General features: G+C 36.0%; 1 protein-coding gene across 4 annotated transcripts in view; it reads left to right on the top strand.

Moving 5' to 3' along the window:
- Positions 1 to 602: 602 nt before the first annotated feature.
- The window catches only part of LOC105263492 (corin serine peptidase), a 29,260-nt gene continuing 14,132 nt past the window's right edge, over positions 603 to 15,730 (top strand). For 2 of the 4 annotated variants that reach the window (XM_011299729.1, XM_011299732.1), the window contains exons 1-2: positions 701 to 900; positions 988 to 1,122. The gene's annotated coding sequence lies outside the window, so the exon portion shown is untranslated. Of the gene's footprint in view, positions 672 to 700; positions 901 to 987; positions 1,123 to 11,470; positions 11,797 to 15,730 lie in introns of those variants that run through there. The other 2 variants (XM_011299731.1, XM_011299730.1) reach the window with 2 other exon arrangements.

Raw genomic sequence — 15,730 nt, 5'->3', positions numbered from 1 at the left:
AATTTCACTACATTTCTTTCGCTGGTATCTGTTGTGTCCGTGGAAAATCTGGGAAAATAGAAAACCTTTTGTGGACTCACCCGATTCGAAACGTCAGCTTAGGCCCTGGGCATTTGCCAGGATCTCGCCTCCGTGCATCTAATAAAGTTCTCAACGCGTGGAGAAGTTGAAGACACTTGTTTCTCTGGGGATTTTCATCCCTGAATTGATTCAAAAGTCCCTTGACTTTTCTCTTTTCCTCAATATTTTTATCATTCCATTCGGTATGATTCCTTTTCCATTGTGTAAGCAAGGATATTGAGCGAGGATCCCTCCTGGTAATCAATCACATCAAGATGACGAACATCCACCGGAGCACGTACACCGCAGTGATTCATCAAATCCTCCAATTTTTTATCCTCTCAATATTGAGTGGTGAAATAAGATAGAGATACCAGTGGTAGATCGGAATCATCTCACAAATCTCAAGACTCAATTGATGAGGTAGTCATCAAGTAATGTCCTCGGGTTTGAATTCCTGGGGAGCTGATTGAGGAACCGGAAATGTGTCGGGCATTCTCCGAATGCTGCACACTCGAATGCTGCACTCTCGAATGGTGTACGTGGGCGAGAGGAGTGAAAGCTCACCCACGCCATTTCGGAGTACTGTATCTGCCACACCGGAAGTGACGGTCAGTACTTCCGCAACCGTAGGGGCGAATGCTTTTATTAACGCGCTCTAGAAAGAAAAAATCTGGAAGAAAAAATCACTTATAAATTTATTTAATGTAGTGAATCAATTCCCATGGAATTGAGAGTCTGCAAGTCTGCAAATATTCATTTGAATTTATTTTTTTCCCATTATCAATTTGACAATTGAAAAAATCATATTCAATTCAGCGAAGAACTGAGTCTGGATGAGTGAATAATATAAATATATAAAGAAAAATTAAATTAACCATGACAGTTTATTGACACTCTGAATTTTCCGGTATTTTTTGAGGATAGGAATGGACGGGGTCCTTTGGAGTCCTGGGGCCAATGCCATTTTTTTTTCTGGAGGAATCCCTGAGTATTTCTGCGTAATCGGCTGATGAGTCCAAAAGCAAGATGCCAATCTCACCCACCAGCAATGCTCGACAGGTAATTTCACTGATTATAATTCATGATTGAGTGGATATCGTAATTAAACGGAAACAAAAGCTCAATTCCGAGGCTCATGTAGTCAATTTAGCTCGCTGTTATACTCGTGGTCTGAATGCAATTAAAAATCTCGTTGCGACACATGAGGACCGTACATTACTGCATATTGCAACAGCACTCCACGTTTCATTAAAATATTCAAGAACCTCACGGATTGACAAATGCTCGAGCACAATTTTGATTTAATCCCCCAATGTTATGCGAAACAAATCCCTAGCAACATATTTATGCCTCAATTTGAATAATTAAATAAATTGAATAATAACTTCAATAATCATTGGATGACAGCATCGTCATTTCACAGCGAAATAAATAAATGGATTATCGCAAGAAATTATATTCAATTGATAATCCTCTCTATTCAATAACAAACTTGCAAATTAATTTTGCGAATTCTAATTTAATTAACTAAAAGAAGTCTAATTTAATTTAATTAAATAAGAATTTAATTACTCCTGTGATTGATGAATATCTATTTTAATTATTATTATATTTGAAATATTTTCGAGTTTTTAAAATTATTCTTCAGTTTCTATTGATCTAGATTGTCGATCGAATTTCGAGAAAATCGCTCCTCATTAATTCGATCTGGAGAACTGAAGCCACTGATTGCGACCTTGAAACGCCTTCATAATACCCGGACCAGCTCTTAACAGTTCACATTAGGGTCGATTCATCCTAATAATCCAGCTTAATTCCATTGAACAGGATTACGTGAAAGCAGAAATTCGCCTGTGTATTGGGAATGCCTCTTAAAGCGAATTGATTACAATTTACAAAGAAATTTCTTGTAGATTTTTCTCATTGGAAAGAACGTTTATCGTCCGCAGTTCCAATCGGAACACATAAAATTCATTAATTAAGAATAATGTGAGTGTTGTGAAAATTGGTTGAGAGCTGGTGATGGATATATTTTTTTTTAATCAGTGTGTCAGTGATGCATGGTTGGTCCATGTCTGGAGATGCGTGGGTTGATCCAACTGTCGAGGGAATGACAGAACGCGAATTTTTCGGAGGTGGCAGATTTGTTCGTGTCTCGGCATGTGTCATGTACCTCTTCACCCACACAGATGTCCAACACTGACACAAAGAGAAGTTGAGTGGAAGTGGTTTGATGGGTGAGGGTAGTATCAACAAAAGTGGAGTAACTGAGAGCTCGGTAAACATTGCTCATACCTCTATATTGCCTTCCCTGCTTCTGTCAGAATCCAGAAATTCTCCCTGAATCCCTCTATCCGGTGTTAGCAAAGCGAATTTGTACAGGTGTGGTGTAAAAATTTTTGCTCTGTATGTTGCTCTTCGTAACCTACACTTCCGAGAGGACTCGATAAATTAAAACATGAAAGGACAACAACTGTGTCATTTACATTCTAGGCATTCTCGAAGCTGATTCCCAAATACGAATTTCCACTGAACAATTGGTACAGATTTAATCCATAATCACTCATCTGGAACACGTGGAACTGATGGAAACTCGGAAACTTATTTTTATGCAATTGATATTTTCTTAACTTCCCTGCGAAAAAGAGAACGTAAAAAAATAGAAAAGTTTGTGCTAATCGTGGATTCAGGAAAGAGTCAGGAAAAAGTTTTCGGCCCAGTGGACGTGAGAAATACGGAATCAGCGACTGACCAAGAGTGAAATTAATAAATGTCCTTTTCTGCTGGGGCACGCTATGAATAATGGCCGGAACGAGACCTTAGTCGATTAATTGAGTTTAGTACTTTCAAAAAAACCCGTTCATCGACATTTTTTTGTCATTTTTTTTAAATGAGAGAAACCACAAGCCTTTGACCTTCTTCTTTTTCTTCCTGGCGCCAGCTGATGAAAGATCGATTTTCTCTACATTATGCAACGTTCATTTCAATGGCAATGCCGGCAAGAGGATCCATAATTCTGATGAATTAAACTGTAATAAAATAGATTCATAAATTGGCATGCAAAGTCATGAGCTAGGGATTCATCTCCATTCTCTATTTCAGAATAATCCTCGGACAAACGTTGATTACTCGAAAGGACTTGAGTCATAAATGAAATTGAGAGAATTCGTCAAATTGAGGGTGCAAGAAATTTTCGAGTCCGTTGGAATGAATTTTTTATTCAAATTTTACCTTTGATGATCACCACTTTTTTTTAAATTAATTCTCAAACCAAAATTTTGGTATTTGTTTATTATATTTTATTTATTACTGGGGATTCGAATAAATTCAGAATAAATCCACGTCCGAGGGAATCTGATTGTTTGCCGATACCACGAGTGCACCTGAAAACCTGAGCCGAAAAAAAGAGGAAAAAATAAGAATAGCAATTAATGTTCCAATAATTCGCCTCGAACGTTCCTCGCATGAACAAAAAATATAATTAACGAGGAAGAAAGTCATCTTGCAATGAAATACGAAAATAAATCCCAGGGAACGTGATAAAGTGAATGAAGAAACGACTCAGGGAGTGAAGAAAGGAAAATAAAGTGTAATAAGAGAGTAGAGTTAGAGAAAATTAGAAAATCCACCGGATCCTGTGAGAAAATGTTATTATTAATTGGAAAAATGCATAATTAATGGATTTTTAGGTAAATCTATTGGTTGATCACACGGAGATTGCTAGTGATTTTATATTCCAGCTTAATCCTCTTATCCTGGATGTTGTAAGCGTCCGAGTAAACTTGCACAAATGTAGCAAACATTCATTCGACATTCGAAGCAATTTTTTTATGGCTTAATCCGGGGCAAAACCCGACTTGACCGATATTACAGAGCTTGCCTATTGTTCTGTGAATTAATCTCCAGATTTATTTTTTTATTCTGTATGAAGAGGAAACATCGGTAGCAGAGAAGTATTGGGAGGGAGCTTAATTGTTAAAAGTCTTAACTGGGTATTAAAAAAGGAATAGACATTGCTGGATTTCAAGAATAAATTATAAATAAAATGAGAAATGATTAAAAAATGTTATTTCATCAAATTAAACAACCGAAAGACCTTGAAACAAATTCAGTCTTCAGTCTGTCAATGTAAGAACGGAATTTTTGAAAAATAAAATTAAGAACTAGTCTAGTTCCATTTTGCAAATGGATTTCGGACGCATTCCCATCGAAAAGGGAGTAGTTCAGTGTAAAAATCCAATCAATTCTCACTCCATTCCCCACTTTATCCAATTTCGATATTTCAATCAATGAAAATGAGTGACACCACTAAAAACCCTCAAAAAACGAAATAAAATCCCGAGATCATTTCGATATTGCTGTATGGAGTATAGAGGAAAAAGCTTTCAGCAAAGGAGTTCCATCGTATTTCCACGAAAGCATATTTTCCATTTCGTTTTCGACTTTTATTTCCGGATCATTTCACAGGGCCAATTAGCGAAAGCGCCTTTTATATTTCTACCTCTTGGTATTTTTTCCACATCAAACGAAACGGTAAGCAGCTTCCAAGGACCTTCCTGGTTTTTTCAAGTGGACGGAGCATCCAGATGATGATCAACTGTCGAAAAAAAAATTATCTGACGTGAAATTTATTTTATCAGTAAAATGCATTATCGGTTCTTTCTCCCATCGCGAGAGGAATGGAGAAAAATATGTAGACTGTCGAGACAACTCTGGAAAAACGCAGGCACTGGAATTCCGAATTCCGGAATTCCCCTTTTTATTAGCCCTCGGGTTTCCGCTTGTCAGTTTGCACCACCGATATCTTCTGTGTATCAGTGTTGGGAAAAATTGATTTTCCGGGGAATTTTCTTCTGTCGTCACTGTCTCCTGTCCTTCGGGTTGCAGACATTTATAAAGAAAGGACGAAATATGCCCTCGGGCCACGGCTGAATGGAGAGATAAATTCAAAAAATTACGGAACTTTTACGTAATCATGGAGTGACTTATCTTTTGAAGAAAAGTCCGGGGGGTACCGTAAAAATTGTCCAGGGAAATTAATTAAAAAATCCTGATTGATAGGACAATTTTGATTGAGCTTTTAGTACATACTTTTTGCTGGAAACCGCGGTTACCCCACGATTATATAAAAATTCCATAATTGTTCAAGTATTTTTTCTCAGTCTTGATTAATTGATATTTCAGTGAATTTTCAATGATCAATTGTCTGAAAATGTCACAGCGATTTTTCAGTCTTGAGATTTTCTCACTAATTATTCTAACTCCTTCGTATTTCCCTCGTTCTCCAAACCGATATTTAAATGACTCTCGAATCCGGGAATAATGAAGTGCGGGTGCTGGAGAAGTTCCATCGATCACGGGGAAATTCAGAGGATCATCGCCGCCCTTGATAAAATTATTTGAGCTCCTGGAATAAAAAATGTCTTTATCATCTTCTTTGTGCGGGAATGGTTTGAGAAACGGTGGACAGGCACGGGTATGAGAAAAAATAACCGGATCATTGAAACTGATGGGAAGACTCTTAGGCTGGATTCTACACTCGTCCTCGGGGATTTGGCTTTGGTTACGAGGCACCTATTGAGGACCATCGACTCTTTTGTCGCATCATCCTCCCACCACCCGATTAATCTCCCATACAAAAAGCTCGACCCATTTTCGCGTTGAAGAAATGTCGATAATTAATTGAACCCCGATTGAATTCTATTTTTGATTCTCCTGGATAAATCCGGTAGTTCCAAAGAAAACCTAATAATATGAGGCTAGAGATTAATTGATTTATTTCTTCGTTCCCTTCAGAAAATCCAAAAATTTTTCAATCTTCAAAAATTCACTCATAATTTGATAGTGAGGTGCAAGGAAAAAGGAAAAAGGAAAAAGGAAAAAGGAAAAAGGAAAAAGGAAAAAGAAAAAAGGAAAAACGAAAAAGGAAAAACGAAAAACGAAAAAGGAAAAAGGAAAAAGAAAAAAGGAAAAAGGAAAAAGGAAAAATGAAAAATTTTTTAGTCGGGTTTAGGTTTTTTTATGGGCACTGGATATAGACTGTGGGCTTATGACGACAATTTATGGGTTACAGCCATTTGCTCGTTGAAACGTAACGAGAGAGGTGCACCAGTTTATAGTTGCAATGCCACCTCCACTCACTGAGTCTGGATATAGGGGGTGGGGAAGTAATTTCGACGGTTAAACACATTTCAAGCAATGTATGATAACACCATTCAAACTGCCCCATGTTTATGCAATTTGTACGCTATTAATTCACCACTTTATTGCTTTTTTTTCATCTCTCGACAATTGTTTCTCCCCACATGAAGATAAAAAATCAGTAAGAATTGCCTGACCGTTTATTATCCTAATCAGTAATAAAATTGACGAGAACAAGTGCCCAGTTATGTCAGAAATTTCATTCCAATAAACTGAAATTCTTCTTAAATCAATTAATTGAACGAAAAATTGAATAATGACGCATTATTTTTTTTTTTGAATTCGTTTTTTTTATTAAATATTTGCTGAGATAAAAAATCGATAAAATCAAGGATACATCGCTCGTTATCAGGATATTACGGGAGTGGCTATTCATCGGAGATAGGACTGTGGAAACATCCTCGGGGTGTGGGTGATATGAGGGTGGATATGTTGATGGAAAGAGCGGCTGTATAGTTTGGGATTTTAGTGGTTGTGGAGCGATCGATGCCAGTGGCTGTGGCATCCAAAACTATTCTAGTCACCCTCGACTGGCTGGTGAAATGGCTCATCCCTCTGGCTCTCTGTCTCTCCCTGCTGGAGCCAAAAACCCCACGGCGCCGCATGGTCTAGCCAAATAAAAGTGGAAAGTCATCTTTCGTTTGTACTCTACGAGTTACGATAGTCATGTCAACTAGATACGCTGCATGCACTTTCATTCGGTTATGGCTCCTCCCGTCTCCTGCACTCTCAGCTATTTCACTGCGCGGTTTATCATTGCCTTTCCACTAAAATCCTCATAGCATTCGCGTGAACATTTTTTTCACTCTAAAACACTGTCAAAATCATGACGCAAACATATGACGGAAAAAAACTATAAAATTTACGTTTTTATGGATTTTTTTTCCATTTTTTTTTTGCTCCCGAGGAGAAAGCAATCGTAATGAAATATCATAAATCCAAAAATAAATTAAATAAATTAAATAAATAAATTTAAATAAAGAATTTAAATTTATTTTATTAAAATTTTATTAAAAAAATTTTAATAAATAAATTTATTTATTGGTTAAATAAATTTATATATATGTATATATAATATTAAAAATTGTTGTCCTTAGAAATTCTCATGCTTTCAAGGGGAAATCAGGGGAAAATGCAAATTTGAGTCGAATTTTTTATTGGGAATAAACACGAATTTTTAACAATCAGAGAATTTTTTGTTGTTTCCCTTTTTTGCGATGTGTGAAGATTCTGGGAGAGCTTGTTCATAGTCATCCCTCGGCGTTCGATACCGAATATCAGATTTTAAAGAATTTCTAAAGGCGATGAAATATAACTCTTGGAAATTTCATTGAGAAAGAGTATCGGACGTGCCTGAAATTCCCACAGTGTCTGGCCAAATCGATACTTTCACCCCTTACGTACAGCCACAGTCATATTGAAGAATCCGTAATTTCTCTCATCCTCTCAACTTTTTCCTTCCATTCTTCTTCACTCAATATTTCTTCTTTTATCATTCCCGAGTCTATCCGATTTTCTGGTGAAATATTCCCGAAAGTGGCCTTGAACGATCCTGATTTTAAGCGAACCATGAAAAATACTGAGCAACGAACAAAAATTGGTAGACCATTAATTTTGAATTATCGAAAAATGAAAATCCATGGTTTTAAAGGGATTAACTATTGACAAAAATTACGTCATGATTTAATACAATAGAAATATTGTTTTTAAAAATAAAATGACCATGAACGCCAAAGCAACTTTTACTATAAAATTTTCTGGAAACGCCGAGGATATATTTTATTCCAATACGGAATTGATAAAATATATGAGTGAATTCATCGTTTTATGAATTGACACATGCGGTACAGCATTTCCTCCTTATAAACAATATCTGACGATGAGGACGGACAACTCTCAAGAGACCCATCTCCGTTAACAACCCCATCCCCCAGTTATTTCAATATTCCAGCGATAAAATATCAAGTCGTCTCCACTCTCACCATTTAATTTACCCTCTCGCTTCTCGATAAAAATCATAAAAATCGGACATTATAATTTTTTCTTCACCTATACATAATTTTCACCGCAATAATTTCACATTTTTTCAAAATAATAATAACCAATGAAAGAAATTCCATCCCTGCAATAATTTACCGCAAATAAATTCTATCCCAATTCCATTCCCAAATTATTATTTCGTAATGAAATAATTAATTTTTCCTTATCCCCTAAAAATTCCAATGACACAATTATCATCGCAAAAAGGTTGACAACTTTATTCTAGTAATTCTCTCTCGGCTATAAATCCCCTAGGGTGAATAAAAAAAATTCGCAACAACTGTTACGGGTAATTTAATTAAATTTTTTTCATGCAGACAGGAATTTCCATTTTTTCGCGTCATCTTGTCTACGCCCCTCGGTTTTTCGTTAAAAAATGAGAATAAAAATAGATTCCATTCACCTCACGTGCGACAGTGGAAAATTGAAATAGGATTACAGGAGCTCCTCTCTTCGCAAAACATTTATTCTCGTTCTCTCACCGCAAACACTTGAGTCTTGCCACCACTCATGTAGTCCTGGACGAATCGCATCCCCTTCTCCAGTTTTCGTCTTTTTTTTTATTCTTCATGGTTTTTTCGTTTATTTCTTTTATTTTAGTTCCACTCGCAGACACTTTTGAAGAGGTATATAGAGATGAGAGCCGGGGAAATGGTGCGCTATCCAATTTATTGCTCGTCGCTCTAGAATCCAACGATCATAAGCCAAATGAAATTGGATATTTCATGTGTCTTCCTTTTCACTCTTTAAACTTTTTACCTCCGAGTTTATTTGTCGTGGAGTTCTCGTGTGACAGCTTTGGACAACCCCTCAAGTATTTCTTCGACAATTAGGGAAAATTAACGCAAATAAATTAATCGAACTTGAAATAATGAAGCGAGAATAATGTATCGTGAAAAATTAAAAACCAGTGTGAACATTTTTTCTATTCAACTTTTTTTTCGAACTGAACCGAAGACGATAAATATTTATTCTGGACATAACATTATAAAAGTAAGGAATTTTCAATTCGCCACATGTTAAACTCGAGCCATAATCACCTAGGAAAATTCAAGTCAATGTAATGGAAAAAATCACTGACTATTTTGAAGAGCATAAAATCCCCTTCGAAATGATTCATGAATATTCCTGTTCACTCGACTTTGAAGTATAAAAAAATTCAGCCGAAAGTAATTTTCCGGATGAACAAAATAAAAATTCCATTTTATCCTGACGTTCTCATAAATGAAAAATGATGAGCATAATAGAATTGAAAGGAGTATATAAAATAAAAAAAAAGGAGTCATCGAAGGATTGATGCAAAACATATTGAATCTCTCACGTGAATTGAAATAGTTCTCTCTGGTCCCCGTCGATGGACAAAGTGATTAAAATGTAGACAGGACAGAGGGAATATTAAATTGGAGCAGAAGAAAAAAATCAATTCAACGGTTGAGAAGAGATATCGATAATATACAACTGCGCTGTGGAATTATCAACAACGGTGGTAATCCGGGGAATCCCCTGAGCCTTCGAAACGATTTCCACTGCATTATCTGGCTGTCGGCCAGGATTCGGGGGGCTCGGATCTTCATCCAACTGTGCTGGAAAACCCTGGGACAGGAGTTTAGATTCGCCTAGGAGATTCAAGACGGTGAAACATGGGGAAGAGGGTGACCATCGTTTTACGAATGGAAGGATATCCTCGGGATTATTTTTGGGGCTCCTTGATTGGTCGTCACAGCAGGGAAATAGACTCCACTCGGCCATTTTCCCACGTTTTTCAACGAAAATCCGCGGAAATCTTGGATTCGGTGAGGATTTTCAGGCGTTTGATGGGAACCGGAAATTTCATTTTGATTCTTCTCAATCCTCTTGCCATTTGATGCCTGTCATGAGCTATTCCTCGGAATTCTGATCTAAAGATCAATTGCATATGGGGATGTGCGGATGGAAAGAGCGTCTTTGTTGGTTTCAGACGGAATAGACATATCAGTTCAAGTAATAATCCCTCGGATTTTCTGTTACTCGATATTTGATAGATCTTAATGTTCAGGGAATAATCATATTAATTTTCAAATTTTTCATCCTGAAGAATTCGAGAAAATGATGATGTTGAGGACATCTTGGTACTAGAAATTACTGGAAAAAATTCAACAACTATTAGGTTCTCAAGAGTACCCCAAAAAATTCACCAAACAACCACTTAAGCCTCTTGTCAACTCCACTCGCACACCAGAAACGTGAATCTCTCGAGAACCGCATCTATCACTCTCAATTTCCGCTTCGCATACCCGATAATTGCATTATTTGCATAAAACCCTGGAAAGCCACCGACCTGGTAAGATAAATACTCCACCTCACCTAGAAAATTTTCAATTTCAAGAACAATTTCAAGAACTAAATGCAAATAATCTATTTTTTCAGCTGTAATTTCCAGATGATTCCAAATAATTATATTAATAATTATGAAAAATACTCACCTCACGCAATTGTAACAAATTCCATCAGGAGTACTGTACTAAAAAAAATATGATGATCATTGAGACGCGTATTACTGAAAGCCAATTAAAATAATCAAATCGCTTTAATGACTCAATGGGGGTCGACTCAAACGATTAATAAAAAATAGGGGTTTTAAAAATAAAATCTAATGTATTGTTGATAGAATATATTTGAAGATATAGACTGAGCACCTGCGCGTTGGGGATGCTCTCTTTACTGGGGATTTCTGCACTGTTGTGCGGAGGCGCAGAGGATGTGTTGGATACCCGGTGCTGCCTCTGGACGACGTCGACGTCGACGGCCTGACGACTGTCTCAAATCAGTAGTACGCTACCGCCCACGCACGTAGTACGCACACGTCCGCTCCACGTGTGGCTCGGCCATCGCATTCTAAATCGCAGCCCATTCCCCCTTTATTTACAACCATTTACAAAAATTTACAACTAATTTACCCGTATCCGGAATTATTTCATATCTGTAAACAACTGATAACGCCATTCTACCAACTCCATTGGAAAAAAAAAGACGAATTGAAAATTTAAATTTAAAACCGATAAATTGTTATTTAATTGAACAAATTAAACTGAACGAGTTTAAGGATTGAAATGATTGATTTGAATTTTTAATCGAATTGTTGAATAATTCGATGAATTGTTATTTTATTGAACGAATTAAACGGAGTAAACGAATTTAATGATTGAAATGATTGATTTGAATTTTTAATCGAATTGTTGAATAACAAAATTGACGACTGCCGAGTCAACTCTGAGGAGGGATTCTACGAGGAGGGGACAGGAAGAGGAGAATAACTGGTGGGGAAATTTACTCATTACCCTGGGACACATGATCCAGTTCGATGGATTGATCGATATCTCTGGACGTAACGAGTGGCCATTATCACCAGCTGTATCGCGATTATGGTAAAGTTTAAAATGAAGAATCAGCTCCTGGTGACGCTGATTGATCATTCCAAGCTGCAGGCACGCTAATTACACACGATCATTTGCTGTAAGTAGTTATTGGAGGGTTTTTAGGGGTTTTTGGTGGATTTGGGGTGGGAGATTGATGAGCCATCGGAATGTTTGGATGTAATGATTACGGAGGAGGAATACCAGGGCGCGTTCCTGGATAGATAAATTCGTTTAGATATCATTAATGTTTTAATCACCTTTAAATCAACGATTTAAAGTATCAAAATGATATTAGGGAGGAAATCTCCGGCTTGGGAGGAATTAACTTAATACTCTTGGTACTCTTGTTAATTGCGATTGCGTTCACACGGATTTTCACGGGAAAACATTTTTATGAATTTCTTTTTATAACCATTTGAATATTCCAAGGGAATGTGAATGTTTTGTATGTTCTATAATTTAAGTTGTGGTTTTTGGTACTTTCTAATTGAATTTAAATTAATTCGGATTCAATGAACCGAGGGAATTTCATTGAATTTTGATTTTGAAAAAAAAAATTGATAAGTAGCAATGATTTAATTGATATTTCTCGCGGTAAAAAATTTTCTCAAGAATTTTCAAAACCAAAAAAAAATTCATTGAATTTTGATTTTGAAAAAAAAATTGATAAGTAGCAATTATTGAATTGATATTTCTCGCGGTAAAAAAATTTCTCAAGAATTTTCAAAACCAAAAAAAATTTTATTGAATTTTGATTTTGAAAAAAAAAATTGATAAGTAGCAATTATTGAATTGATATTTCTCGCGGTAAAAAATTTCTCAAGAATTTTCAAAACCAAAAAAAAATTCATTAAATTTTGATTTTGAAAAAAAAAAATTTGGTAAAAAAAATTTCTTGAAATTTCAGCGCAATTTAAATACGATAAAAAATGTTTCCTTCACGCACCAGACTGTACCTTCAAAATTTCGCTCCATTTATCGATAAATATTCATGCCTCGCATTACGATTATTAAAACACCAACAACGAAATCTTCCCCTTAATTTTGTGTTCACATCTCAACTACTGAATATTCCGCAATATATTTTCTTTTGGCCGCCCGTGATTTTTGTCGAGTTCAGAATAAACTCAGGAGCTTTCAGAGAAAATCTATCAGTGACATCTGAAGAACTAGAAAAGAGGAAAATGTGAGAAGGATAAGACGAGAGATGAAAGGGATAGGAAAAAAAGGAGAGGGAAATGTAGAAAAGCTTAGATAAAGTTCTTTGATAGTTGAACAAGAGGAAAACGAACGGATTCACGGGATCTTTGTCGCCCGCGGTTGTCCGACGTACTTTGGCTCTTTTTCTTTTTCTTTTCCCCAAGAGGGACGAAAAATTCTGGAGGACGCATCCGGAGTACCTGAAGAAATCAGTTCTTTTCTGTATTTCTCATCGGTTTTTCCCATTCGCTTCACCGAAATTTTCCTGAGTGGATTGCAAAGATATGCGGGTTCTCTTCAAATATTTCAATCAGACCCTCGATTCAATCACATTTAATTCTTTTTCTCTTTATCCTGGATTTAATCCGAATCACATTTTTCCCGGGATTTATTTCAACAGCCAATAATTCCATAACAATATCAATTACTGTTGGAACATCTCAAACTTTCAATGAAAGTGAAATAAAAAATAAAACGAACGATTGATTAAACGACGATAAAAATACGCAGTGCATTTTTCAAATGAAATATGCTGGGAGGAAGTTTATGAAGTCTCTCTATGCACCGAGAATAAACATGCCATAGCCCCGGGCATTGATTTATGTGGCTTTGAATTTCCACATGATTTACAGCCGTCCCCAGCGACCTGTCGTCCATCCTAAATCGTCGGACTTTTTTTTTCCTTTTTTTTATTCACCGGAGTCTCTTTTCATCCCCTCGTATCTATAACTTTTCCATTTTATTTGTTCCCTCACACTCTATTTTTTTTTTTTATTCAAAATGGAAAAAATTTCAATCACCCCGACAGTGAGGAATGCTTTTTGATGGATTCGCGTTGACAATTCTACCCTATTCTTTTTTTTTCACAATTTTTTTAACGGATCTGTAACGTGGGAGTGAATTGTCCGATGAAGAGTTGATCGGCTGATACGAGAAATGTCAAGTCCATTTGAAATGATTCCGTTTACAACGCATGAGACACCCACTCCGTTCTAGGGATTAAATGGCATAAAGGATCTCTAGGGAATTCCAGAGGATTACGTGATTATTCATGAAAAAATTAAATATTGAAGGAGAACTTTTCGAATTATTTTATTTAAGATTATTGAAGAACAGATGAAAGACTTCCAATTTCGATTTCATATTTGAACATACGGCATTTATATAACAAGAAATCATATAATATTTAAGGATAAAAATGTCGAAAAGGATCGACGGTTCGGCTATTATTCCCAGAATTCCAGATGATTTCCCCGATTCTTTATCACCAAAAATTCGTCCAGACTTTCTGAAAAGGAGCTCAAGTTCAAAATTCCCCGCGATTTCCAGAATCCCACGAATAGACTCTGTTATCACCGTTTCCATTTATCTAAATGCCATTGAAATCCTTTGCGCGCAATATTTCAAACATCACTGTCACCTCTTCATCATAACGCAAAAAAAAATTTCTTCGTTCCCATCTCAGTTGCGAGAAGGAATAATTCTGTTTACTGTTTACTAAGTTTCTTGACTCATGAACAAAAGGAAAAAACAGGAAATAGAAATGAAACTGCGGGAGAAAAAAAAAACCAACACGAGAAACGACTTTATCAGAGCTATGAGCGATGAGTATATAAAAGGCATTTTTTTATTTCACACAGACCCTCATTTTTCTCGGTGAAAAAACTATCTATCATTCTATTATTACTATTATTCTTCCATAAGTGGAACATGAAGCCAACCAAGCTGTTCACCTCTCAATCGTTACAATAAAAAATTGCACCTAAAAATATTGACTGCCAATTCGTTCCACTCATTTATTTATTTATTTTACCTGATGGCGTTTGGCTGAATATTTATTGGGCCCAGATTTATTATATTGTTCCAAGGAAAATTTTTGCAAAAGTTTACTGAGGACGTAGGATAATTATTCCACAGTGATAAAAGTTCGTGACACATTGAACGATAATAAAAATTTAAATCAATATTTTATCAAGCGGTTATCAGAAATTTGTAAAACAAAAACTCGAAAAAGGAAAATATATGGGTAATAATTACTAAATGTGGCCGCATCACATTTTCCAGTTGGAGATCGAGATAAAATCAGACTGAGCTGTCACGCCGGTTATTTCCGTTTTCTATAACTGTAAAATCAATAAAAAAATATTAATTTTTTCAGGGGAATGTGAGGATAACTGGGACAGGGATGTCATTTTCTGGTAATTTTCAAAAAGTTCTTTGTGTTGGTTGCATTAATTATCAATTCGTAAACCGCAGTGAACCCCAAAGATGGATATTCTCATTTTAATTTTACTGAAATCCATAATTTTGAAATAATTAACAAATCATTGTTTAAAAATCACGAAATTTCGCATCCCTGAACTGGAATAATGGAGTGTTTGATGGGGTTTTATAGTGCGCAAAATGTGAATGAGAAAGCGATGAGAATTCATTAAATTGGAGATGGCAGCCGGCAAATTAATTCAAACCACTGGTACCGGTAACACAATGCTCGTGGCTTTCCATTGTCCAGTGTTTAATATTTTTTCCGCCTAACGGTCCACCCGCAAGCTGGACTAAAACATTTTCCGACATTTCCTCTATTTTTATCTCCATACTGATGCGTCATTAAACGAGTTAAATGTTTCATTAGAAGCGAGCAAAATTCGTTAATCACCCATGTAATTTAATATTTTTCCACGTGACGTAACAGTTGGTTAAAACTCGAGAGTCCACTAATACAATTACTCAAAGAATTAAATTATCAGGATTATTTCTTAAAAATTCGAGGCCGCATTACGATTTTTCATCCGATTTTCATTGAAAAATCTGTTGGAGGGGAGTAAGGTTTT

The sequence above is a fragment of the Fopius arisanus genome, unplaced genomic scaffold (genome assembly GCF_000806365.1).
Source record: "Fopius arisanus strain USDA-PBARC FA_bdor unplaced genomic scaffold, ASM80636v1 scaffold00015, whole genome shotgun sequence".
NCBI lineage: Eukaryota > Metazoa > Arthropoda > Insecta > Hymenoptera > Braconidae > Fopius > Fopius arisanus.
The sequence above is the reverse complement of the archived record's forward strand: the minus strand, read 5'-3'. Positions and strand labels throughout refer to the sequence as shown.